The sequence below is a fragment of the Bubalus bubalis genome, chromosome 1, assembly GCF_019923935.1.
Source record: "Bubalus bubalis isolate 160015118507 breed Murrah chromosome 1, NDDB_SH_1, whole genome shotgun sequence".
In the NCBI taxonomy this organism is placed as follows: Eukaryota; Metazoa; Chordata; class Mammalia; order Artiodactyla; family Bovidae; genus Bubalus; species Bubalus bubalis.
Window position 1 is genome coordinate 41,994,435 of NC_059157.1, and position 27,549 is coordinate 42,021,983.

The following is a 27,549-nucleotide window of genomic DNA, read 5'->3' on the forward strand; positions in this document are numbered from 1 at the left end:
TTCCACACTGCACTGCTTCTCGGAATAGCCACACCCACTTCCAGGACTCTCATAGTAACCCCAAACCGCTCACCAGCTCCCTAGAGCTTCTGCTACCAAATCTCTCCCCATCTTTTAAGCCTCATTTCTCAATACACTGAAACCTGTCCTTTCTGTCCATGTAAACTCATTTGTTTTACCTGCCACAAACACAACATGCTATTTCTCATCTCTTTTTCCCATGAATTTCACCAGAGGGTGGTGGTTTAGTTGCTAAGTTGCGTCTAACTCTTGTGACCCTATGGACTGTAGCCCACCAGGCTCCTCTGTCCATGGGATTTCCCAGGCAAGAATACTGGAGTGGGTTTCCATTTCCTTTTCCAGGGGATCTTCCTGACCCAGGAATCAAGTCCTGGACTCTTGCATTGGCAGATGGGTTCTTTACCACTGAGTCCTCACCAGAAGGGCTTCCCTCTTTCAACTTTTCTCATCATCACTTTCAAAATTATTCTCCTCCATGTCATTTCTGCATATAGTCATCTTATATGTTCACAAAGCTTACAGGTTTGATCAAAAATATACCTTAAAATTATTTGATATATATATACACACACACATATATATATACACACACGTGTGTGTGTTTGTGTGGGTATGTACACTGCATTCTATAATACTGCATTCTATATATACAGAATGCAACATAAAGTCATTCAATGCTCATCAGTAGGTGGGTGATTTTAAAATGACCTTCCCTGCACCGTGTGGGATGGTGTTTTGGTGAGGATCGTGTTAAGAGTGAGTTAATATCAACCAGCCACAGGGGTCACAGTGGTAAGAGAACACAGTGGGCTAGGAACAGGAGTGGCCATGGGGCTGAAGGGAAATGGCCAAATATGAGGATGATATCAGAAACCTGTTGACTTGGTATATAAACAGATATAAACAGTGAATAAGAGAGGATAATCAGGACCTGAGCAACCAGGTCCACGGTGATGTCTTAGAAGAGAGCCTACACTGGAAACAGTGTGTATGTGTGTGAAGTGAAGGAAAGAGAAATTTCAGAGTAGATGGAGTGAAGCTAAGGCAATGAATAAAGTGATAATCAAATTCCAGTGACTTTGGCAAGAGAAAGATCGGCACTTCCTTAGTGAGAATAACCCAGTAGTGGAAGGTTGGTGATAAGGGAACTGAAAGAGCAAAGACACACACTTTTCAAGGTATTTAAATGTAAGCAATGGGCAAGGCATTAGCTGGAAAATGAGTCTGGGCCAAGGGTGTTTTTAATGTGAGTCCACATGAAGAAGTGGAGTTGGGTTAAAAGATGTCAGTAGATGGGCAGTGCTTCATGGAGATAGACAGAGAGTAGCCAGAATATGGGAGAGGTCGGGATCCAGGGCCTACTGAAGGTCACAGTGACCTGGACAGACACAGGGACACATGGGTACAGGGAGAGGGTACTGGGGGTGGAAGGAAGTGGGGAAATCCTCAACCTAGCGCTTCTGCTTCTAATGTGTTTCATTAGGTGTCTTGTCTCCTGTCTTGAGAAAGGAGGGGAATGTGCATTACAAATAAACAATGTAATATTGGTAACTAATTGTTGCACTGAAACTCCCACTGTTGAATGGGCATTCCCTCCTGGTGGTAAAGTAAGTGAAAGAGAAGAGGGAAGCTTCTGAGCTGATGTGGGTCCAGCCCTCTTTCTCCCAAATATTCAACTAACGCATGAGCCTACATTATGTTCGCCTGGTCATCAACATGGAGGATGTCTTTATTTTCTTAGATTCCTTTTCATTTTCAGCTCTTCTGACACTTATCTGTTATCTTTTCATTATTCACTCATGAATGATTTATCCCCTCAACAGAGATTTATTGAGCATCTATGTTACCATGTGTCCTATTAGACTTTAAATTCTTCAAGGGCACAGACCTGCAGTTTTTAGTTTTGTGCTGCTTCAGTCTTATAGGATAACCATTTGTTGAGCTGAAAATGGTAGCAATGGTTCCTATCAGTACAGTGATGCAATGAGGGAGAAAAAGGTTTCATAAATACAGGAGTGTTCATGATGATTGGATTATTCATTGGCATCAAGAGATGCAGAAAGGAAATAACCACTGAATTGGTCCTAGAAAATCCCTGCCAATGAGGAGAGAAGTCCATTAGTACAGCAGGTTCAGAAGGCCAACCTCAAGGACTCCAGAAAAGAAATAAATGACAGAGAACCAGGCATGATTACACCTTATCTGTCATTCAATCAGATTCTAAAGTAACTCTTTATGGAATGAATAATCATGTAACTCTTCAAATATTCAACAGAATTATGACTAAAGCATTTGAAAAACTTACATCTGATTGCATTTAATTTTAATATAACTACTATGTTTAATAACATTAACATAACTGATTATGTAGAACTCCACATTCCTTATAATTTATAGGTTGGACATTAATGTAGTTAGCAGTTCAAATTATGAACTCTCTCAATTTCTATTACATCTGCTCCTAAGAATTTAACATCAATGTTATTATATCTATGTAGCTTACTTTTCAAGGTTTAAGATTTCACATATCACCTTAACTAGATACTTTCACTCATTTTGAAATTAAAGTAAAATTAAACATCATTTGAACAGTCTTCCCTAGTTATTTGAGGCAGACACTACATGAACTGGCTCAAAAATTGAGGTAAAGGGATTGAAAGCACTTTAATGAGTTTCATAAGATTGATATAATGCAATTAGTTGGGAAATGTCACTGCAGACAGAAGACAAATGAGCAACATAATCCTTTGCTTTCAAAGGATCTGCTCAGGAAATGTCTTTGACTCAATGATTCTGTCAAACATGGTAAGATACCCGTAAATTTAAATGAAAACATAACACCAAACACTCTATTCTACAAAAAAAAAAAAAAAATGAAGACAACAATACAATGATGAAATAGTGACTTCCAGACATCACCAACAAACTCATCTCCATAGGGTGATGGACCCAGATACCACAAGAACCCATGAGACTTTCTGTAGAAAACACCATAGAGTGTCACAGATCCCTCAGAACTGCTCTGGATGTTGATACCACAAATGCCATGGTTGAATATCACTCCTCTACACATACTAGTTAATTCTATGATAAAATATTTCCCAATTTCTAAAATTGCTTTAAGACTCTTTTTCTAATATGGTTTGGAAAGAAAAACGTGAAAGGGTTAGTCGCTCAGTGGTATTTGACTCTTTGCAATTGATTCCATGGACTGTAGCCCACCAGGCTTCTCTGTCCACGGGATTCTCTAGGTAAGAATACTGGAGTGGGTGGCCATTTCCTTCTCCAGGGGATCTTCCCAACCCAGGGATCAAACCCAGGTCTCCCCATGGCAGGCAGATTCTTCACCATCTGAGCCACCAGAGAAGTAACAAACCTGAGAGGATGTACAGAATTTCCCATGTACCCCCTGGCCCAACACACACATGGTTCCCCCAGTGTCAACACCCCCACCAGGTAGTACATTTGTTACAACCATGAGGCTGCACTGACACATCACATCGTCCCGAGTCCACAGCTTACAACAGGGGACATTCCTGGGGGTGTACATCCTATGGGTCTGGACAAATGTACAGTAAGTATCCATCATTATAGCACCACACAGAATGATTTTTCTGCCCTAAAAATATGTTTTCTGCCTATTCATACTCCTTCACCCCACTTCACCCCTCAGCCCCTGGAAACCCCTGGTCTCTTTACTGTATCTATAGTTTTTGCCTTCTCCGGAATGTCATACACTCAGCATTAAACAGCATGTATCCTTTTCAGAGTTGCTCTTTCCCTTGGTAATACACATCACTCAGGACTCTGACACTTTCAGATCCATTCATGACCTTCTTATTTCTAAAAACCCAAACTCACTTTCTAAAAACCCAAATTCACTCACAGTTCAGTTCAGTTCAGTTCAGAAGCTCAGTCCTGTCCAACTCTTTGTGACCCCCTGGACTGTAGCACACCAGGCTTTCCTGTCCATCACCAACTCCTGCAGCTTGCTCAAACTCATATCCATTGAGTCGGTGATGCCATTCAACCATCTCATCCTCTGTCTTCCCCTTCTCCTCCTATATTCAATCTTTCCCAGCATAAGGGACTTTTCCAATGAGTTAGCTCTTTGCATCAGGTGACCAAAGTATTGGAACGTCAACATCAGTCCTTCCAATGAATATTCAGGACTGATTTCCTTTAGAATGGACTGGTTTGATCTCCTTGCAGTCCAATAGACTCTTAAAAGTCTTCTCCAAACCAAAAGCATCAATTCTGTACTCAGCTTTCTTTATGGTCCAACTCTCACATCCATACATGACTACTAAGAAACCATAGCTTTGATTATACAGACCTTTGTCAGCAAAGTAATGTCCCTGCTTTTCTGCTTTTTAATATGCTGTCTAGGTTGATCATAGCTTTTTTTCCAAGGAACAAGTGTCTTTTAATTTCATGGCTGCCGTCACCATCTGCAGTGATTTTGGAGCCCAAGAAAATAAAGTCTCACTGTTTCCATTGTTTCCCCATCTATTTGCCATGAAGTGATGGGACCAGATGCCATGATTTTTTTTTAATTTATTATTATTATTATTATTTTACTTTACAATATTTTGAATGTTGAGTGTTACACCAGCTTTTTCTCTCTCCTCTTTCACTTTCAACAATAAGCTCTTTTGTTTCTCTTCACTTTCTGCCATAAGGGTGGTGTCATCTGCATAAACTCACTTTATTTAGTAGTTATTTTCAATGGCCATGATTCTTGAAAGTAAGACAGTTGAATGTTTTCCTTCAAAGATACCTAGATATCAGATTAAAACAAATTCAACTGTCAAAAATTCATAATACCTCTGTTTAATAACCTCAAATAAATGCTTTCTGGGTTATTGCTGGGCTTCCCTATTAGCTCAGCTGGTAAAGAATCCACTTGCAATGTAGGAGACCCCAGTGCGATTCTAAGTTGGGAAGATCCCCTGGAGAAGGGATAGGCTACCCAATCCAGTATTCTTGGGCTTCTCTGATGACTTAGATGGTAAAGAATCTGCCTGCAATGGGGAGACCTGTGTTCAGTCCCTTGGTGGCGAAGATCCCCTGGAGGAGGGCGTGGCAACCCATTGCAGTATTCTTACCTGGAGAATCCCCATGGAGAGAGGTGCCTGGCAGGCTACTGTCCATATGGTTGCAAAGAGTCAGACACAACTGAGCAACTAAGCACAGCACAGGCTATTTATGTTATTATTGATAGGTTGAGCATTGCAATGTGTATTTATACTGCAATGCAGAAACATAAAAAGTCCTCACTTTATGTTGAGCTCTGAGTGTCTTAATCATCACTATCATCACTGTTATCATCATCACCACACTTTTGAAGGTAAAGCTGGTAGGTACACAACATGTTTTATGTTTTAGTTGTATAGATGTGCATTTTCTCCAAAAACAGGTTCTGTGGCATTTGTTCACAAGTACCTCAGAGTTTTGACCATAGACATGGATTTGTAACATGGCAGGTGAGCTAAGGCAATCTAATTTTTTTGTTTTAAAATAACAGTAAGCAGTTCTCTGATAATTTCTTTTAATATACTAACAATGTGCCTTCAATGGTATCATGTAAATACTTCCATTGTTATTAACCATGGCTATAGTAACATTTCATGGGAAATAGATGGGGAAACAGTGGAAACAGTGTCAGACTTTATTTTTCTGGGCTCCAAAATCACTACAGATGATGACTGCAGCCATGAAATTAAAAGACGCTTACTCCTTGGAAGGAAGGTTATGACCAACCTAGATAGCATATTGAAAAGCAGAGACATTCCTTTGCCAACAAAGTTTCGTCTAGTCAAGGCTATGGTTTTTCCTGTGGTCATGTATGGATGTGAGAGTTGGACTGTGAAGAAGGCTGAGCGCTGAAGAATTGATGCTTTTGAACTGTGGTGTTGGAGAAGACTCTTGAGAGTCCCTTGGACTGCAAGGAGATCCAACCAGTCCATTCTGAAGGAGATCAGCCCTGGGATTTCTTTGGAAGGAATGATGCTAAAGCTGAAACTCTGGTACTTTGGCCACCTCATGCGAAGAGTTGACTCATTGGAAAGGACTCTGATGCTGGGAGGGATTGGGGGCAGGAGGAAAAGGGGACGACAGAGGATGAGATGGCTGGATGGCATCACTGACTCGATGGACGTGAGTCTGAGTGAACTCTGGGAGTTGGTGATGGACAGGGAGGCCTGGTGTGCTGCAATTCATGGGGTCGCAAAGAGTCGGACATGACTGAGTGACTGATCTGATCTGATAGTAACATTTTTGATAAATACTAGGTAGAAAAAGACATACATGCCTTATTGGAAATTTTTGTTTTCACTGTTTTACTCTGTAAATAATTTACTTGAAGATTAACAGAGTATTCAGTATCTCGAATTAGATGTGCTTGTTTAGAAAATGACTGAAAAGTTCAAGATAGGGCAAGATACAGAAGCAACCTAAGTGTCCATTCACTGGCAAAATTGAATAAAGATGTGGCCTGTACACACAATGTAATATTACTCAGATAGAAAAGAATGAACTAATGCCATTTTGTGACAATATGGATGAACCTAGAGTGTCTTGTCGAAGTGAAATAAGTCAGAAAAAAGCAGACAAATATCATATGATTTCATGTATATATAAAACCTGAAAAACAAAATAATGCACAAGCATAACAAAACAGAACAGGCTTATAGAGGACAAACAGGTCATTGCTAAAGGGTATGGGGGTTGAAAGGGGTAATAGGTGAGAGAGATTAAGAGGTTCAGACTTCCAGTGGCTAAACAAATGAGTCACATGTATGAAATGCACAGTGTGGGGTGTGTAGCTAAAGATTATGTAAAATTGTTATATGATGCATGGTAACTGGACTATTAAAAACAAACAAACAAACTCACCAAGAAGGAAACCTGCTATAAATCAGTTATGTTTAAATGCAAGATGACTTGTCTATTTTCAAACAATTGATCCATATCTCTCATAAATTTTTAACACTATATGAGTCCTCTATGGGTTTGAGAGTTGGACCATAAAGAAGGCTAAACAGTGAAGAATTAATGCTTTTGAATTTTGGGGTGCTAGAGAAGACTCTTGAGAGTCCCCTAGGCAGCATGGAGATCAAACCAGTCAACTCTAAAGGAAAGTGAAGGTGAAGTCGCTCAGTCATGTCTGACTCTTTGTGACCCCATGGACTGTAGCCTACCAGGCTCCTCCGTCCATGGGATTTTTCCAGGCAAGAGTACTGGAGTGGGTTGCCATTTCCTTCTCCAGGAAATCAACCCTGAATATTCAGTGGAAGGACTGATGCTGAAGCTGAAGTTCCAATACTTTGGCCACCTGATGTGAAGAGCTGACTCATGGAAAAGACCCTGATGCTGGGAAAGATTGAAGGCAGGAGGAGAATGGAACAACAGAGGATGAGATGGTTGATGGCATCACCGACTCAATGGACATGAGTCTGAGCAAACTCCAGGAGATGGTGAAGGACAGGGAGGCCTGGCGTACTGCAGTCCATGGGGTCTAAAAGAGTTGGATATGACTTAGCAACTGAAAAATAACAGCAACATGATTTCATATCCAGCTCTCAAGAATATTTTAAAGAAAATTTTAGTGCTAAGAGCTAGAGTGGGACCCACAAGTCCCCCAGTGAAGGCTCTGACATGACAGGTGGGCTCTCTCACTCAGTGTGTGAAGTGGAGACCTCAGCCAAAGACCATCTCTCTTTTCCCTGTAACTGAAAACAATAGCTCTCAGCTCAGGGTGCAAGGTCGTTACAAACCCACACAAGGGCCTCTTTTTTCCCTCCTGTTTTTCACCACTTTGCAATACTTTGATTTTTGTAAAATAGAATGATTCTGTCGCATCCAAGTACCACTTTGTGTAAAACAGGATGGTCTTATCACATTCTAGAACATTCAAATACCAAAACGTTCTCAGTGCCCTCAGCTCCTATTGTAAGAGTTCCAACTTTCTCATACAGTGCCCATGTTTGCCTTACAGATATAATACAGATTCCTAGTCGTCTGAAAGCTCAGAATAATTTATAAGCAATATTAAATTGAAATTACCAGGCTGCCTTATTTCTCCTTGGAATAAACATAATTACACAGCTATAATTGTTGTAACAATTATATCTTTAATTAAAGTACCTGGAAAAATCTGTGTCTTCTCATATAGTCATGGGTATTAATATTATCCTAATTGCTATTAACCTCTTATGACAAGCTGCTGTTTTACTTGATTAATCATTATTTTGTTTTTCACCTGAACACTTGTAAGTTATTTAGAAAATTAATTGAAATTCATGTATTTCCCACAACATGTGAGGATCATGCTTTTCTGCTTATTTGATGGATTGGGAAAGTAAAATGACATCAACTTGGAGCTGTTTTTTCCACAGGCTTCACATTAAAGGGTCAATAAGACCTTAACTATCTTGTAAAACTGGTCATAATTCTTTTTACAACCCATCACCTTTTTCAAAAAATTTTCCTTCATTTTCTTTAATGGAGGAATGTCAAATTCTCGACTTTTTTTCTTTTTTTTCCCCTAGGAGTTTGTAGTCATGTGATTACATGTCTAGTAAATTTTTCCTGGTTACATTTCCTTCTGAGCCATACCATTATAATTGAATGTGCTTTCATATTCTGAACTCAGAATGAGTACAGTTATTAGCATACTGCTGCTGCTGCTAAGTCGCTTCAGTCTTGTCAGACTCTGTGCGACCCCATAGACAGCAGCCCACCAGGCTCCACCGTCCCTGGGACTCTCCAGGCAAGAACACTGGAGTGGGTTGCCATTTCCTTCTCCAATGCATGAAAGTGAAAAGTGAAAGTGAAGTTGCTCAGTCGTGCCCGACTCTTAGCGACCCCATGGACTGCAGCCTACCAGGCTCCTCCATCCATGGGATTTTCCAGGCAAGAATACTGGAGTGGGCTGCCATTGCCTTCTCCATATTAGCATACAAAAGGTGCTTAATAAATATCTGTGGAATAAAAGCAGGCATCTGACTCTGATCCCCACCTCCCAAGCCCTCCTCCAGTCTGGGTTGGATGTATCTCAGGCTATGACATTGACCCCTCCCTCCCAAGCCCTCTTCCAGTCTGGGTTGGATGTATCTCAGGCTATGACATTGACCCCTCCCTCCCAAGCCCTCTTCCAGTCTGGGTTGGATGTATCTCAGGCTATGACATTGATCCCTCCCCCCAAGCCCTCCTCCAGTCTTGATCCCTCCCCTCCAAGCCCTCCTCCAGTCCGGGTTGGATGTATCTCAGGCTATGACATTGACCCCTCCCTCCCAAGCCCTCCTCCAGTCCGGGATGGATGTATCTCAGGCTATGACATTGATCCCTCCCTCCCAAGCCCTCCTCCAATCTGGGTTGGGTGTATCCAGTGTTCTTGCCTGGAGAATCCCAGGGACGGAGGAGCCTGGTGGGCTGCCGTCTATGGGGTCACACAGAGTCGGACACAACTGAAGTGACTTAGCAGCAGCAGCAGCAGGCTATGACATTGATCCCTTCCCCCCAAGCCCTCCTCCAGTCTGGGTTGGATGCATCTCAGGCTCGGAGTTCGGCAGAGGTTTCCTGCAGCTCCTCTGATCTCCATGTTCGCATCCCAGGCTCACGTGGCTCTGAGTGTGTTCATGCTTCCGATGCTCTCCCTTCCAGTCTGGCTTCTGTGCACAGTCTCTCACTGTCTCTTTACTCCTGCTTCTCCCTCCTGGTGAGCATGTCCTCTCTCACTTCCAGGCCCCCAACGCAGCCTGGATCCTCTTCCTCTCACTCAGCGGTCCCTACCTGAGGTGGCCAAGCCCAATGTGTCAGTTTCCTTCAGTTTCCTCCTCCTTTTAGACAGAATCCTGTCTAGATATGATTTCAGTCTCCAGCTCCCCACTCTCTTCTCATCTCCATGCCATGCCCATACTCATGACACAGCTCAGGGACACCTCCATCTCAACATGGCCAAGATGACGATACCTACGATCTCCCGTCCGGGCCTGTCCCTGGACCTGGCCCTTTAGGGTCCACTCTCATGGGGAGTAACCCTCCATCCACCTGCTTGTGCAAACCCCAGGCCCGGGGATCGTCCTGTGTCCACTGCGTCTCCTCCTGAACATCAGCACATCTCGGTTGTCCCTGTGCTGTCCTCCACCCAAGGGCCGCCGCCCAAGTCCACGTGACCCCACATCTTGGGTGTAACGAAACAGCTCCATCTCCTCTCTCAGTGCCCCCCAGTGCCTCTCAGGGAAACCTTTCCAAAATCCCCATGTGATCATGGCATACCCTCCACACTTCTCTCTGCTTTCTCTCCAACTCTTTATGAATTAAAAAAAAAAAAAAAAAAAGAAAGAAAGAAAGAAAAAGGAGAGCAAGATCCTGGATACTGCCTACAAGATGTTCATTCCACAGCCTGACCTTACTGTTTTCCGGGCTCCTGAGACCCCACAGGCCCCTGCTCTTGGCACCCAGAGCCCTGAGCCTGGCTCTTAGTCATGCCAGGGTGTCTTCCTTGTGTACCCACCTTAAAGGCAACGTCCCACCCAAGCCGGAGCTCCCAGTCCTGGCCCATCTCCGCACCTGTCAGTCCTGAGCTCCCAGAAGGCCATCACAGCCAGGCTTTGGCCCTTGCAGGTGTGTTACCAGCCACATCAGCCCAGGACATGTGGACCAGCCTGTCTGGGTCATCCCTGTTGTCATCCCAGGAACAAACAATACATTGGCTGCGGCTCTGCTTACAGAGCTGCACAGGATTTGAATAATCTGCCACCAGCTCCACTTTCTCCATAAGTCCAATTATTTTTAACGTTCAGTTTTGCAGAACACGAGGTTTTTCAGGAGTATGTGCTGTGCCACATGTGTACCAATGCTCCACCACCAGCCTCCTTATGTTGTTAGAGGGTGTGGGATCATCACTGCCAATGAATAAGAGGGAGCAATGAATAAACAAATAGAGCAAGGGAAAAATTATAAAACTGCCATCATCAAAAATGACCATCCTTTGACTAAATAAGAAATTAGAAGGGTGGTTGCCAGGGACTGGAGGAAGGGCATGGGGGAAGTTCTGCTCAAAAGATTAAAGCTCTGCTCATCGGAGCGGGCAAAGTTCTAGAGACATGAGGTACATCTCTGTGCTTGTATTAGTAGTTACCTAGTTGTATGGTAGTTTTATTCCTATTTTGAGGAGTCTCCATACTGCTCTCCACAGGGGTTAGACTGGTTTGCATTCCCATTAACAGTATAAGAGGGCTCCTGTTTCTCCACACCCTCTCCACCGTAATTGTTTGTAGGCTTTTTGATGATGGCCATTCTGCCTGATATGAGATGATACCTCATTGTGGTTTTGATTTGCATTTCTCTAATAAGGAGCGATGCTGAACATCATGTTGCACTACACACTCAGACATGCGGTAAGAGTATGGATCTCATTATGTTCTTTTTTACCACGATTTAGAAATGAAATCATCTGCTTTCATGAAGTCTTATCCGTGTATTACAGGAAGTCTCCTACACGAATAATTTTCACTGCCCTGAATTAAAGTTCTTGGCTAAGAAGATACTCATTCATAGACTAGATTTTAGTTTACAATGATCATTCATGTAAAAAAAAACTGACTTATTAAAGTTTCCTTTTTGGGTGTTTCTATAATTCAACAGTTTCATAAAAACAATTAATATTAAAATATATAAGCTTGTTATAGTTTACAAAAATAGAGTAGGTAAATAGTTTTTTTTTTCCTATTGATTCCAGCAAGAATGTAAAAATTTTAATGGAGACAGAATCCCTAGAGAAATGTGAATTAATTATAGACTATTGACTGCTTTATTTTTCATTTCATATTTGTTTATGTATTCAAAAATTTGAAGCATATGTATTTGTAGGATACATATTGGTACACATGTATATATTTACTTGTATGTTTCATATTTATTTCATGTGAAATTATTCAGTCGTGTCCAACGCTTTGTGACGCCATGGACTGTAGCCTACCAGGCTCCTCTGTCCACGGGATTTTCCAGGCAATAGTACTAGAGTGGATTACCACTTCCTTCTCCAGGGGATCTTCCCAACCCAAGAATCGAACCCGGGTCTCCCACATTGTAGACAGATGCTTTACCATCTAAGCCACCAGGGAAGTCCATTTATTTCATAGCCTATATTATATTGAGAGGCAGTGAAGAGGATACTATATTAGACTTTTAAAAAACACATGCACGATACTGGATGCTTGGGGCTGGTGCACTGGGACAACCCAGAGGGATGGTATGGGGAGGGAGGAGGATTCAGGATGGGGAACACATGTATATCTGTGGTGGATTCATTTTGATATATGGCAAAACCAATACAATATTGTAAAGTTAAAAAATAAAATAAAATTAAAAACACATGCAAAAAAAATTCTGTCTTTACAAAGTTAAAGAAAAATTTGAACCTCTTGCTGCTACATCAGTTAAATAAAATTCAACATATCTATATCTATATCTATCTATCTATATATATATGTTAGAAATGATTATCCTTAATTTAAGAACAAGCACTGAGTTGGGACTCAGATGACCTATATTCTATCCTATGAGTTCAGTTCAGTTCAGTAACTCAGTTGTATCCAACTCTTTGTGACCCCATGTATCACAGCACACCAGGCCTCCCTGTCCATCACCAACTCCCAGAGTTCACTCAAACTCATGTCCATAGAGTCAGTGATGCTATCCAGCCATCTCATCCTCTTTCGTCCCCTTCTCCTCCTGCCCCCAAGTCCTCCCCGCATCAGGGTCTTTTCCAATGGGTCAACTCTTCCATGAGGCGGCCAAAGTATTGGGGTTTCAGCTTTAGCATCAGTCCTTCCAATGAACACCCAGGGCTGATCTCCTTTAGGATGGACTGGTTGGATCTCCTTGCAATCCAAGGGACTCTCAAGAGTCTTCTCCAACACCACAGTTCAAAAGCATCAATTCTTCGGTGCTCAGCTTTCTTCACAGTCCAACCCTCACATCCATACATGACGACTGGAAAAACCATAGCCTTGGCTAGACTGAACTTTGTTGGCAAAGTAATATCTCTGCTTTTGAATATGCTCTCTAGGTTGGTCATAACTTTCCTTCCAAGGAGTAAGTGTCTTTTAATTTCATGGCTGCAGTCACCATCTGCAGTGATTTTGGATCCCCAAAAAATAAAATCTGACACTGTTTCCCCATCTATTTCCCATGAAGTGATGGGACCAGATGCCATGATCTTCGTTTTCTGAATGTTGAGCTTTAAGCCAACTTTTTCACTCTCCTCTTTCACTTCCATGAAGAGGCTTTTTAGTTCCTCTTCACTTTCTGCCATAAGGGTGGTGTCATATGCATTATCTGAGGTTATTGATATTTCTCCTGGCAATCTTAGTTCCAGCTTGTGCTTCTTCCAGCCCATCATTTTTCATGATGTACTCTGCATATAAGTGAAATAAGCAGGGTGACAATATAGAGCCTTGATGTACTCCTTTTCCTATTTGGAACCAGTTTGTTGTTCCATGTCCAGTTCTAACTGTTGCTTCCTGACCTGGATATAGGTTTCTCAAGAGGCAGGTCAGGTGGTCTGGCATTCCCATCTCTTTCAGAATTTTCCACAGATTATTGTGATACACCCAAAGACTTTGGAATAGTCAGTAAGTATTCTATCCTATACAACATTATAAATTTGCTTTTCATATGATATGAACTTCTTTAGAATCAGATTCTTCCTCTTTTTAAGGGAAAAGGATCATACAGCCACTCAATTCTTTAAGGTTCCCTAATTTTATTGTTCAACTCATCAATATTCCCTATCAAACACTTACTAGGTTGACAGAAAGACAGATTCATTGGTAGACACTGTTCAGTTATACCTTAAAAAGTCAGAATGTCTATATTTTGTCACTCCTCCTATAACCACTTACACATTTATAATGAAATTGGTGGTAGAGATGGTGTTTGCATGTTTACTTGCTCAGTCGTGTCCAACTCTTTGCTACCCTGTAGCCCACCAGGATCCTCTGAGAATGGGATTTCCCAGGCAAGAATACTGGAGTGGGTTACCATTTTCTTCTCCAGGAGATCTTCCCAACCCAGGGATCGATCCCAGGTCTCCTGTGCCTCTAACTTTGGCGGGTGGGTTCTTTACCATTGAGCCACCTGGGAAGCCCCCAAAGGAGATGTGTGCATGTTTATTTGAAATGATAGTTCTTATCAAATGAGTCTGTTAAAAGTAGATAACTAACTTAGATGAGAAAATATGATGGGAGAGAGTCTGCTGATGAAGTAGATCTAAGAAGCACACAGACTTTTTAGTGGGGGACATACTGCATATTTAGTAGTATGTCTTCATCATGTAGGCATCACCCCAATATCACCATTGTCTTTGCAGCCACCCTATGGGGAGCTCCAGAGGTTGGGGACCATGATGGAACTCTGACAGAATGTCAAGGGCAGAGACAGCTGGAGACATAGTTCTTTCCAAGCACCTTCCATTCCCAGCACGTGGCCCCCGTGAATACTCTGTGTTTCCTGACTGCATGCGAGGCTGAGGGAGGAAATTTCTTGGAGTGTTCTCTTTGTGAGCAGTAGTATATGAGTGGATGGACCACATAAGCATGTCATCCATCATGCACCCTGACTCAGAGGCCACCACACAGCCCTGGGCGGGGTCCACCCATCCATCACCGGGATGAAGGCACCTCCCAGGTGGCACAAGTCCCAGCCTGCTCAGCTGCAGTACACATCAATTCCATATAACTCAGCTCATGGAATAAAGCACACAGAACAGAGAAGGGAATATCATGAAGACTGAATCCTAACCTAAGTGAACAAGGACCAAAAAATAAGTGCATGGGTCAGCATTTTACTGCTATTGTACATTCTACTTCACAGACGTGACCAGTTGTAAGAATTCTTAGAATTTTCCTCCAATTGTTAACCTAGTGTATGTGTGCATGCTAAGTCACTTTAATCGTGTCCAGCTCTTTGCGACCCAATGGACTGTAGTCCCCCAGGCTCCCCTGTCCATGAGATTCTCCAGGCAAGAATACTGCAGTGGGTTGCCATGCCCTTCTCCAGGGGATCCTCCTGACCCAGGGATCAAACCCGCATCTCTTATGTCTCCTGCATTGACAGGCAAGTTCTTTACCACTAGTGCCACCTGGGAAGCCTATTAACCTAGTACTTTTGGTTAAATAATCAGAAACTTTGTCCAGTTTCATCAGTTTAAGTTAGTGAACTCCCAGAAGCTGTGTTTCCGTTTCTCAGTCCAGTCTGTGGTGCCATGCCATGTCTTCAACAGGATCATAACTATTTGCTGCTTTGCTTATCCTTGATTTGATTTAAATTTCCCTTATGAAATGCTTTATTCCAGGCAGTCAAACCAAATGTCACAGCTATTTTGGGTGCATGTAGACAAATATCTTTAAGTCCTCCTCGCATTTAGAAAGCTGTAATCTTATCTAAATTCTCCAGTGCTTCCCACACCCTTTTCCACACTCCACTAACCTTAAAATATCCCATCAACAGAAAAAATCATCGAGGAAATTGTTGTGAGGAAAGCACGAGGCCCAGCTGGTTGAATCCCTTTCCTTTAGAGAGATGCGTGCGCAGCAGTGTCAGCAAAGAGATTAAACCAGCCGTGTCTGAAAAGCACCCGGATGGCACACATCAGGTCGCCTTCTGCCTGCTGTGCACTAAAGTGGATGCTAACACATCACACGCTTTTTGATAAGCTCCAGGAGCCAGAAGCAGGTCCAGTTTGGTGTCCGTTTTAGCGACCTGTTGGATACATTTTAGTATCTGTGCTTTTGATGATAGTCGTTTGTGAGTGTTCATTCACTCCTCGTACAATTCAATCTCACCACCAAAATTGGCTTCATGGAATGGTTTCTGGGACTCGCTTCAGGAGGTAATTTTGAAGCATTAAGGTGGTGAGATCCACTTTTCCTCGTGAGTCAGCAGTTTAAAATATATACTTAAATGGGCAATTAAGGGCCGGGGAGCCTCTCAGTTGTTTGCGGAGCTTCCGAAATTTCATTCTGATGAACAACTGTTATTTTGGTCTCCTCATTTGAGGAATAGAGACTAATCATTTAGCCTCATGTGCGGTGTTTTCTGAGCAAGAAAGGGCTAGACGATGCTGATTTGATTAATCCTGGTGTATTTACATAGGGAGATAAAAAGATGCTGTTTCCTTTGAACCTTTGATATTTGATTTGTGCCTTTAATCTTTTATCCAGATGGCACGGGTTTATATAAGACCAATCCTAATTATTTAATTCTGAGTGGTAAGGCAAAAGGATTCAAAATGATACAGAAAATGTTTTCTGCAAAAGTAAAGTGGGGCTTGGTGAATGCCAGGCAGCATGCTTACATTCAGAAAGAGGAGTTTGGAAGTTAACATTCTTTTGGGTGAAACACATCATTAACATTTCTTAGTTTTCATGTATTTAAAGTTCTGGGAAATACGAACTCTCAAAATCTTCAAGAACATCTTGAGGAACTATTTTTCTAGCTCTGTGTTAAATATATCTCACCATATGACTACTTAAATTGTCTGGCCATTAATCTGCCTTCTGGAAAGAGCATGAAGATTTAGCTGAAGAGAGTTTTCAAATATCTTCAATACAATTTTGCCTTCTGCCTATGTATGTATTAGATCATCTTATTCTGCCCATTTCCCCATATTTCAAGTCATATCATGACATATGCATTTACCTAAAATATTAACCCTATCATCTATATTTTATTAAAATACCAACTTACTCACCAACATAATTGCTTTTGGCTATTTGAGCATAATTCACTGCTAATTTGCATGGCTCATTTAGTGGGGGTAATTTTACATCAAGTATGGAATGAAATCAATGATAATGTAAAAAAATAAAAATGACAATTTAAATAATCTATCCCTATGCTCTTAATTGGCATTCATCCATTACAGGTTTTCTGAAGCCCCTTCTCTATGGTGGATCGTTAAAATTTATAGCCATGCTGATACTTTAAAATAACGAACACATTAAAAAATCAATAGGAAATCTGAAACCTTGTTCCCTAAAAGCTCGAGCAGATAGACGTCACTCTTATTTTCATTACATGTTAGGAAGTATAATGTCAGCTCTGGTTCATGGACCCTCTCATACACTTTACAAAAATGTAATGAGAATATTTTATTTCTCTGAAAACTAGGTTTAAAGAGCTTTAAAGCTAGTTACACTTGGAGAAGAAAAAGAAAGGCAATTTGTTATAAACGTATTGATCCTGAAATCATTCTGGTGCCCAGAAAAAGTGCTGCGAATGGCAAGCATAAAGCCGAGACTCACCAACCCCCAGAAGCAGCATTTTTAGGAGTCTTCCTGATCAGGGAAGCCCTGCCCCACTTTTCCTACAAACGTCCACAAGCCGCGTGTTTTCTCAACTGTGGATTCAGTGAGAAATCAGAAACTTGCGGGGCGGTCATGAGAAAGGTGCTCGGAGTGTAAAACAATCTCTGTGACGCTGGAGCGCAAGCTCCACTCTGTTTTCACACATCCCGAGAAAAGCGAGGGGCTGCTGGGGAACTGAGATCCGGGCCGACATCCAGAGGCAGCTGGGGCAAGGACGGCACGGGAGGATGGGGCCCCAGTTGGGGCTGTCAGGGCGTGGGCATCTTCCCTGCCTTCCACGCACTTGGGAAGTGGGGTCTGGGAGACAGCGGCCATCCCTAGTGCCTCTGGCTGGTATGGGTGGTAATGGAGGCTGGGAGAGCAGAGGGCCACAGGCAGAGCTGCAAGGTGGAGGGCCTAGTAAGGGTGGGCAAGTGGAACCATATAACTCAGGCGCTGTGCTCCCTGTGTCTGTCTCTGCCCCTACCTCATTACAAAGTGAGCTCAGGCAAGTGGCCTCTGCACACACCCCACAAATAGAAAGAGGTACCAACAGAATATTTTGGCCACCTGATGCAGAGAGCCGACTCTTTGGAAAAGACCCTGATGCTGGGAAAGATTGAGGGCAAGAGGAGAAGGGGACGACAGAGGATGAGATGGTTGGATGGCATCACTGACACAATGGGCTTGAATCTGAGCAAACTCCAGGGGATAGTAAAGGACAGGGAAGCCTGGCATGCTACAGTCCGTGGTGTCAGAAGGAGCCATATCACTTTATGTGCCAAGAAGAAATCAGACAAAATCCCCACCTTCAAGGAGCTCATATTTTATAAAGGAAGACAGATTTTTAAAATTAAATAATAAGCAAGGCACATACATGTATACAAATATGTATATGTGTATAGTTGCAAACATGCGTGTGTATATTTACATACATAAACATGTGTATATAAATATGTGCATAAATATGACATAAATATATACAACCTAAAAGGCCAATATCTTTACTATCTCTCTATGTGCCCATGCATGTCTCTAAAATCAGTGCTGCTAAGCTCCTTGGAGGAAATGAGGAAAAGGAGGTGAAAACAGGACAGGATATCAACACTACGATGTCATGAGATTTGACCAAAGTCCGAGAGGAGGAAAGAAAGGCCGCTTTGATTATATCTGGAATTCTAGGCAGAGGGCAGAGCAGGTTCAGAGGTCTGGTATGTTCAAGAGGGCAAGAAACCAGTGTCTCCAGAGCTGAGCCTGTGATGGGATGTGGATGGGTTCCAGGAAGAACAGGGGTAGGAAGGTGTGGGTCCCCGCAGAAAACCTTTAGATTTTAGCTGTAATCCCAGTGAGTTTTGCTCAAAGCTGGGATATGGTCTAATTTGTGTTTGAATGGTCTGGATGCTGTGATGAGAAAAGAATACAGGGGCCAGTGATAGAGGCCAGGAAGCTTCACAGGAGGCCATGGGTCCAGATGACCTGCTGAGAAGTGGTCAGACCTGGATGGGCTTTGTACACGGAATTGTGGGTTGTGCTGATAAACAGAGTATGAGAAGGAGAAAGGAAGAGGGGCAGGACAGGAGGGGATTTGCATGGAAAGACCTGTTGGGCAGGGAAGCCAGTCTGCTCTGAGAAGGCTGCTGGAGCAGGTGGGGGAGGAGGGCATGTGGGCCAGGGCCCCAGGATAGCGGTCCAGCTGGCATCTGTGAACACCGGCATCGTCTGCCCGCAGGCAGCATCACAATCCGCGAGCCTGAATAGACTCTCTGAGAGGGTGATCACAGGACAGGGAAGAGGCCCCAGAACTGACCGGGGGTCAGCCCTGCCCCCGGCGGGATGCCACCAACCCTACGGTGGAGTAAGGACATAGAATGAATTTGCAACACAAATCATGTGGTAACTGAACCACAGAACCTATTTCAGTGACATTGTGGTCCCCGCCCTCATGACTGTTACTGAACCTTGACATTAGGGACATGCGTCTACACAAGGAGACATTCTAAGATGCCTTCTTTTAAAAGTTCTCCTCGCTTTCCTTACTACTACTACTACTAGTACTAAGTCACTTCAGTCGTGTCCGACTCTGTGCGACCCCATAGACAGCAGCCCACCAGGCTCCCCGCCCCTGGGATTCTCCAGGCAAGAACACTGGAGTGGGTTGCCATTTCCTTCTCCAATGCATGAAAGTGAAAAGTGAAAGTGAAGTCGCTCAGTCGTGTCCGACTCTTAGCGACCCCACAGACTGCAGCCCACCAGGCTCCTCCTTCCATGGGATTTTCCAGGCAAGAGTACTGGAGTAGGGTGCCACTGGATGCTATTGGTGATAGTACTCATGACCTCAGACAGGGTCCTTTCCATGGCACTCATGGATCTGCGGCATGCTTTTTAGTCCCCAGCACATGGTTGGCTTTCAGCCAGCATGCCGGTACCCACCCTGACTTCCCCTCTCTCCTGGATGCTCAAAGGTCTGGAACCAAACATGGGGATGCAATCTGCCGCAGCCTCCATCCTGACTCACCTTGTCTTATTTTCCCCTTAAGTCTTACCCTGGCTTTAGGTCTTCCAGTGTTTGACAAGCATCTATGTTTTTAACTTGTTTTGCAAAGTGTTATCTAAACCTTTCAAAACCCCCTTTTTGAACTTAAGTTTTGTGCGCCTGGAGAATCCCAGGGACAGGGGAGCCTGGTGGGCTGCCATCTCTGGGGTCGCACAGAGTCGGAGACGACTGAAGTGACTTAGCAGCAGCAGCGATGAATTCTTCTTTACATATTGACCCTGTATCACCCTCATTGTACTGATTAGAATAGTATGCATAAATCTCTTCAACAAAATTTAAGTCTAATTAACAGAGATCAAGATGTTATTCTTTTTAACCTGAGCACCAGTCACACTGACGTTTTCACTAGTCTCAGCTGTGTGTTCCATAGTTCAAAAAGGGTGGTGAAAATTGGAAATAAGTTCAGAGTTGAAGAAGATTAATGAGCCAAAAGCAGAATTAAAAAAAAAAAAAAAAAAAACAGCATTCTGACAGCTAAAGAAGGAAATGAAAGGTTAACACTGATGCCAGTCTGTGACGTTCATGTTTGTTTATTTGGCCTCCCCAGTGCCCCACGAGTGGGCAGTACAACAGAGCACTGACACAGGCAGTGTGTGTGTGTGTGTGTGTGTGTCACAAGGCACCTGCCTTCAACAGTTCACATGTTGCCTCCTGCCGAGACGACAGACACCCGACAACTAGCGATGCTATAAGACCTAAGGCGCTATCCACTCTCCTAAAATGCAAACACGGTGGGAATGCAGAGAACTTCCATTCTGGTTGGGGGAATCCTCAAGAAATTAGAGAGAAAGTGGTCTTTGAGACAAGTCTTGATGGATAAGAAACAGAAAAGTAAGATTGGAAGATCTTAGGTGACAGTCTAAGGAGGGTAAATCCACTCTCAGGGTCTAAGAGGAAACGGACAGTGAATGTTGTTAGGGAGTGTCAGGACTGCAGCTGACTTTGGGAAAATAGAGAAAGCACCTAATAAAAAGTTGGTTTGGGTAGAGAAGCGACTCCGTGGTAAAGAGTTAAGAGAAAATGGGTGTGGGTCCATTCACAGGCTCTTGCTAGCTTCGTAACAAATTCCTGAACTTCACAGATCCCCAATTTTCTATGTAAAATTAAAATAATAACCAGTGTATATAGCAGATCTAATGACTACATTCTGAGAAAGCATATGAAAGGGGCTGACAGTTGAATAATACTTATTTTGGGTTAGCTATTATTTTCCATTATTCTCATCATCACTGATTTTAGAGTAAGAGGTCAATTAAGATGTTGTGCTGTAATCTGGTAAAGAAACAGTAAGTATAAAATCCAATAAAACTGCAAAAAGTATTTAACTTGCACCTATTTTATCTTTGCTAAAAGTATATAAGGCAAGTGCCTGCATCCCCAAGTTACAGATGGGAACCCGAGGCTCAGGCCAATTGCATGCTCTGATGACACATCAGAGAGCACATGATGCGGAGGAGGACTTGCAGAGTTGCCAGAAGGTGCCTCCAGCACACACGTGTGTGTTGTGCAGGACACCGTGATAGTGGCTGTCACAGACCCGAGGGACCAAGCGTCCACCCATCATTGTTGAATGGGTTATGGTTTGTATAGTTTCCCTTCTGAGGATGCAAGTGGCAAAGGAAACACCCATGTAGGGCTAGAGGACTCACATAAGAGCATCTGATGCCCGCTACCTCGACTGAGAGGAGGCAGGAGTCTGTACCCCACTCCCCTCCTCAGGACCATGAAACCACAACTTGAAAGCATTAGTCCTTCAACACTCAGCCTTCTTTATGGTCCAACTCTCACATCCATACATGACTACTGGAAAAACCATAGCTTTGATGGATGGACCTTTGTTGGCAGAGTAATGTCACTGCTTTTCAATACACCGTCTAGGTTTGTCATAGCTTTTCTTCCAAGGAGCAATTGTCTTTTAATTTACATTGGCTATTTTCATCCTGTTCATATCTGGGTCAGATCAGGGTGGTGGCAGCTTCAAAAACTGGCAGACAAGTGTGAGGAGAGGCCACATAAGAATATTCTCAACTAATCCCTTTACTCAGAGCAAAGAGTTCCCAGAGCACTTCCAGAAAGGACAGGTGGGCCAGGCTGGATGCGCCTGGAGCCAGCCTGCAATTTCCCCTTCACCTTGGGTCCTCAGCCCCCCACCAAGCTCCCCGCTCACCTCCAGCCCTGCTGAGTCCTCGGAGCAGTGGGTAGGGCTGGCCCAGCTCTGACGCCCACCCCCCCACCCCCGCCCCTGCTCCCTGGCTGCAGGACTGTGTTTCTGCCCCAGTGCTGTTTTTCAGTCACCCATGTGAGCAGAAGTGTAAAAGCCCAGACCTGTTGAGTTTGGAGAAGTCTGTGAACCCCCAGGTTCTGCTTTCTTCCTCCAGCCACTCAGAAAAAAAGTCTCACTTTGTGCAAAAAGACTCTACTGTGTGTGGAAAGTGCTCTGAATGAACATTCTCCCTTTTAAGCTGCTTGGGCAGAGCCTGCAGAAAAGCACCCTGAATTTCAACATGTTCCTCTGTGTCTAAGATCCAGGTGTGCAGCCCCACAGGAAGGACGGTTTGAAACCAGGCTTCCAGCAGCCACGAGGGGAGGCCTGGACCCAGATTCAAAGACCTGAGGTGTCAAGGGATCCAAACAAACATGACTGACTTCCAGAACCAAAAAAGCCTGACCCAAAAACAGGCATGTTCTCTGTTTCAAACAGTAAGCTGCATGCTTAGTCACTTAGTCATGTCTGACTCTGTGACCCCATGGACTGTAGCCACCAGGCTCCTCTGTCCATGGGATTCTCTAGGTAAAAATACTGGAATGGGTTGCCATGCCCTCCTCTAGGCGATCTTCCCACCCAGGGATTGAACCTGTGTCTCCTTCATTGAAGGTGGATTCTTTACCACTGAGCCACCTCGGAAGCTGTACCAGCTCGCAATCAACACGTGTTTGGTTTGGTTTGTTTCCTTGTTTTCACAATTTGGAGACCATTTTTCAAGATCCTAAGAATTCAACACCCTAGCCATCCCATGTCTACACAGACATGTGTGAAATGCACACTCTGCCCAAATTGAAGAATCATGGGGGTTTACCTCCCAGCAGAACAGGAAACTCACCAGGCAATCTGAAAACAGTGAATTTGGTCCTAAAAGTATTTTGAGACTAAAGAATGAGTTACACTATGGAGGTGTCACAGTCATAGGGACATAAGTTACGATTTTATGAAACATGGATGACAAGGGCTTAGGGAGGTGCCGTTAGTCATAACAGAAAAAAAATTCAAAACAGTTCTAAGTGTTAGGAGCCCCTTAATGCTTCCAAAGATTTCCTCGGTATCAAGGAAAAGACGCAACTGCATACAGAGGGGACTCAAACTTATAAAGCATATTTCGTGGCTTCGGGTAGTTTTTAATCTCATGGCAAGAACAGATGTAGTAACAGTGTTGACATGAGAAAGAACACATAACAATGCAATGAGAAACATGTGTGCTCAGTGAAAAGGTGACAATTGAATTGGATCTAAAATAAAGGAACTGATAGATCAGATATATTCATGGAGCAGCTTTGAAAGGCTTCTTCTCAAAGCTTATATTTTTTTTTAAGAGAGAAATTTTCAACATGCTTTTTAAAAAAGTCTTGAAGAGATGCATCACTTTTGACCCATAGATTTGACTTCTAGGAATTGGTCCTAAGGCAATAAGGCAATACATGCTACTCATTATAATGTGGTTTATTATGCATTTTATTGAGATATCACAAGTAGCATCACGTAACTTCACTAGGGCACTGGTTAAACAAGTAATGGCATATTAATTGGATGGGGTAGTACATAAAATTCACAAATTAATATGTATTGATGTAGAAAGAGTTACAAGATTCTCTCAAAGAGAAAAGATAGGTTTCCTAAATGGTATGCAAATTGGCATGCCATTTTTACTATCTACCTACCCATGTCTCTATGGGAAAATATTTAAAATATTAGATGCACGTTGCATCTAATATTAATTTCCCTCATCTTTTTTTCCCATTATTTACTATTTGCTCACTAATTGTGGAAGAAAAAATAACCCAGAATATCAGTTTGAGCTACATCTCTCTGGAATATTCTTTTGTGCCAGTGAATGCTTTTAAATATAATATTTAGTGGATTTTATCCAATTTGGCTTTATCCAAGTTGGTACTAATATTTCTTAACAAAATTTTACTCCTTCTAGCTCTTTATAAAGATAATTTTTTTTTTCATGAGAGTACTGTGTCTTTATTTACCTGCCTCTTATCTTTCCTTCATCTCTTGATTGGATATTCCTTGCCAAGCTCTGAATTGTGAGTTAGATAGGGGTTTCGAAGTCTCACGCCTGGTGTCAGGGGAAATGCTTTCAAATGTTACCATGAAGCATTTTACTATAGTTCTTGTTACTGACTTACAGAGAAGGAGAACAGGTGAAAATTCAAATTGATTAGAATAATTCCCTCCAAATGGTTTAAGTTCCACTAGCATCTCTGTCCGGAGAAGGCGATGGCACCCCACTCCAGTACTCTTGCCTGGAAAATCCCATGGACGGAGGAGCCTGGTAGGCTGCAGTCCATGGGGTCGCTAAGAGTCGGACATGACTGAGTGACTTCACTTTCACTTTTCACTTTCATGCATTGGAGAAGGAAATGGTAACCCACTTCAGTGTTCTTGCCTGGAGAATCCCAGGGATGGAGGAGCCTGGTGGGCTGCCGTTTATGGGGTCATACAGAGTCTGACATGACTGAAGTGACTTAGCAGCAGCAGCATCTCTGTAGATACTAAAAGTTTATAGAAAAAAGGCAAAGAAAAATAAAAGTACTCTTTGTTTTTTAATCCATTTAAGCCCATAGTTATGAATAAGGAAAATCATAAGGCACCAGAATGCCTAGGAAGCCACTGGATCTGTTTATCAGCTATCAACACAAACATATTCTTGAAAAGCAACAAGCACTCAGCAGTCTCTCCTTGGATAGCATGCTCTATATATACACATGGATGTGAGAATTAGACCATAAAGAAGGCTGAGAGCCAAGAATTGATGTTTACAAACTATGGTGCTGGAGAAGGCTCTTGAGAATCCCTTGGACAGCAAGGAGATCAAATCAGTCAATCCAAAAGAAAATCGATTCTGAATATTCACTGGAAGGACTGATGCTGAAGCTGAAGCTCCAATACTTTGGCCACCTGATGCAAAGAGCTGACTAATTGGAAAAGACCCTGAAGCTGGGAAAGATTGAAGGCAGGAGGAGAAGGGGACAACAGAGGATGAGATGGTTGGATGGCCTCACTGACTCAATAGGCATGAGTTTGAGAAAGCTCCATGAGATGGTGAAGGATAGGGAAGTCTGGCATGCTGCAGTCCATGGGGTTGCAAAGAGTGGGACATGACTTTGTGACTGAACAAGAGCAACATACACAAACATTCACACGCACATATGTACACACTCAGCCCCAGAATCTATAAAACAAAGCAGTCCTGCCATTCACAGATCTGTGGAACTCCCTCATGGAGCTCGTGCTAGCAGCCTGGATGCAGGCTCATGCTCTTCAGTACGCTTTGATAGCTGAGTAGCTTAAACAAGACATTCAACCCTACCTGCAGAAGGACCATCTGACAAGCAGGAGCAGTGAAGGCCAGCAGCCCTGACTTGGATCAAGGGCAGAGTGGCATCTGCAGGTTGTCGACCGCACAGGAGGCTCTCTCCAGGTTCCCCAGCAGCTGATCCTCCCAGGCTCTCCAAGAGACCCACCTGTTTTCCATCTCACCTGGGCTTCTGCACAGTTCCAGGAAGCAGCCAGGACTCACAAGCCAGGAGGAGGTCAGCTCAGGGGCAAAGAGGTGTACTCTGGGATGGGAGTCGGCCTCCACCAGCCCTCATAGTCCTGCAGGCTTGCACTGGTGTGCGCTTTCGAGATCTAAAAGACAGTAAGTTCAAGATTCAGTATTAATGAAATGAATGTACCTGTCATGTGCTGTAGGCTAAATCTGGAAGGCTTAGTTCCATGTTTGTAAAATGGGAAAAATAATGTCTCTTCAAAGTAAAACACACAGCAAAACAAGAAAACCTAGAGGTCTGAATGGCCACTGCCCACCTCTCTGACACTGAGAGGGATGGACCTGGAACAGAGGACAGCATGCTGAGAAAAGTAAGCCAGTCACAGATGAATGCGCACGGTCTCACACACACAGAGAGGCCACCAGGGGCTGAGGACTGGAAAATGGGAAGAGGCTGCCACAGGTACAAGCCTCCCTTTGTTAGATGAGTAATTTTGGAAATCAGTGTAGAAAATGGTGACTCTAGTGAACAACACTGGATTACTGGATTGCATGCTTGATACTGTATTACACACTTAACACTGTATTCAGTTCAGTTCAGTCGCTCAGTCGTGTCCGACTCTTTGCGACCCCATGAATCGCAGCACGCCAGGCCTCCCTGTCCATCACCAACTCCAGGAGTTCACCCAGACTCACATCCATCGAGTCAGTGATGCCATCCAGCCATCTCATCCTCTGTAGTCCCCTTCTCCTCCTGCCCCCAATCCCTCCCAGCATCAGAGTCTTTTCCAATGAGTCAACTCTTCGCATGAGGTGGCCAAAGTACTGGAGTTTCAGCTTTAGCATCATTCCTTCCAAAGAAATCCCAGGGCTGATCTCCTTCAGAATGGACTGGTTGGATCTCCTTGCAGTCCAAGGGACTCTCAAGAGTCTTCTCCAACACCACAGTTCAAAAGCATCAATTCTTCAGCGCTCAGCCTTCTTCACAGTCCAACTCTCATCCATACATGACCACAGGAAAAACCATAGCCTTGACTAGATGGACCTTTGTTGGCAAAGTAATGTCTCTGCTTTTCAACATGCTATCTAGGTTGGTCATAACTTTCCTTCCAAGGAGTAAGCGTCTTTTAATTTCATGGCTGCAGTCACCATCTGCAGTGATTTTGGAGCCCCCCAAAAATAAAGTCTGACACTGTTTCTGCTGTTTCCCCATCTATTTCCCATGAAGTGATGGGACTGGATGCCATGATCTTCATTACTTTAAATTTTCTAAGAGGGTAGATCTCAAATGTTCTCACCACACACACATACAAAGGTAACTGAGGGTAATGTCCATGGTAGTTAGCTAGATTGTGGTCATCATTTCACCATGTATAACATATATAAACTCATCACACTTCACACACTACATATATACATTTTTTTTTTTGGTAAATTATGCCACAATAAAGCTAGAAAAAATAAGATGTAAATAGAATTAATAGTTTAGAAAGAGACTGAACCATAGACAGTTCTCTATGGCCTCGCAGCTCTGCAGGTTGGACGTCTGAGATCGAGGTGATGAGAGGCTTGCTTCCTTCTCACGGCTGTGGAGCGGGATCTGTTCCAGCCTGTGTGTTCAGTGTGCACACAGCCGGCTTCTCCCTGGGTCTTCACGTGGCCCTCACTCTGCACGTGTTGTGTGCTAATCTCCACTTCCTATAAGGACACCGGTCATATGGATTTGGTGCCACCCTTATGACCTCAGTTTTCTCTAATTATACCCTTAAAGATGATGTGGCCACAAGTTAGCTTCTAACACCCTCAATCAGACTGACCATAAACCATGTGAAATCATGGACAA

The 27,549-nt window shown here is 43.3% G+C and overlaps 1 protein-coding gene across 3 annotated transcripts in view; it reads left to right on the top strand.

Annotated features, from left to right (window-relative positions):
• The window catches only part of CSMD1 (CUB and Sushi multiple domains 1), a 2,066,326-nt gene that overhangs the window by 1,267,283 nt on the left and 771,494 nt on the right, over window positions 1-27,549 (top strand). The gene's annotated exons all lie outside the window — the stretch shown is intronic.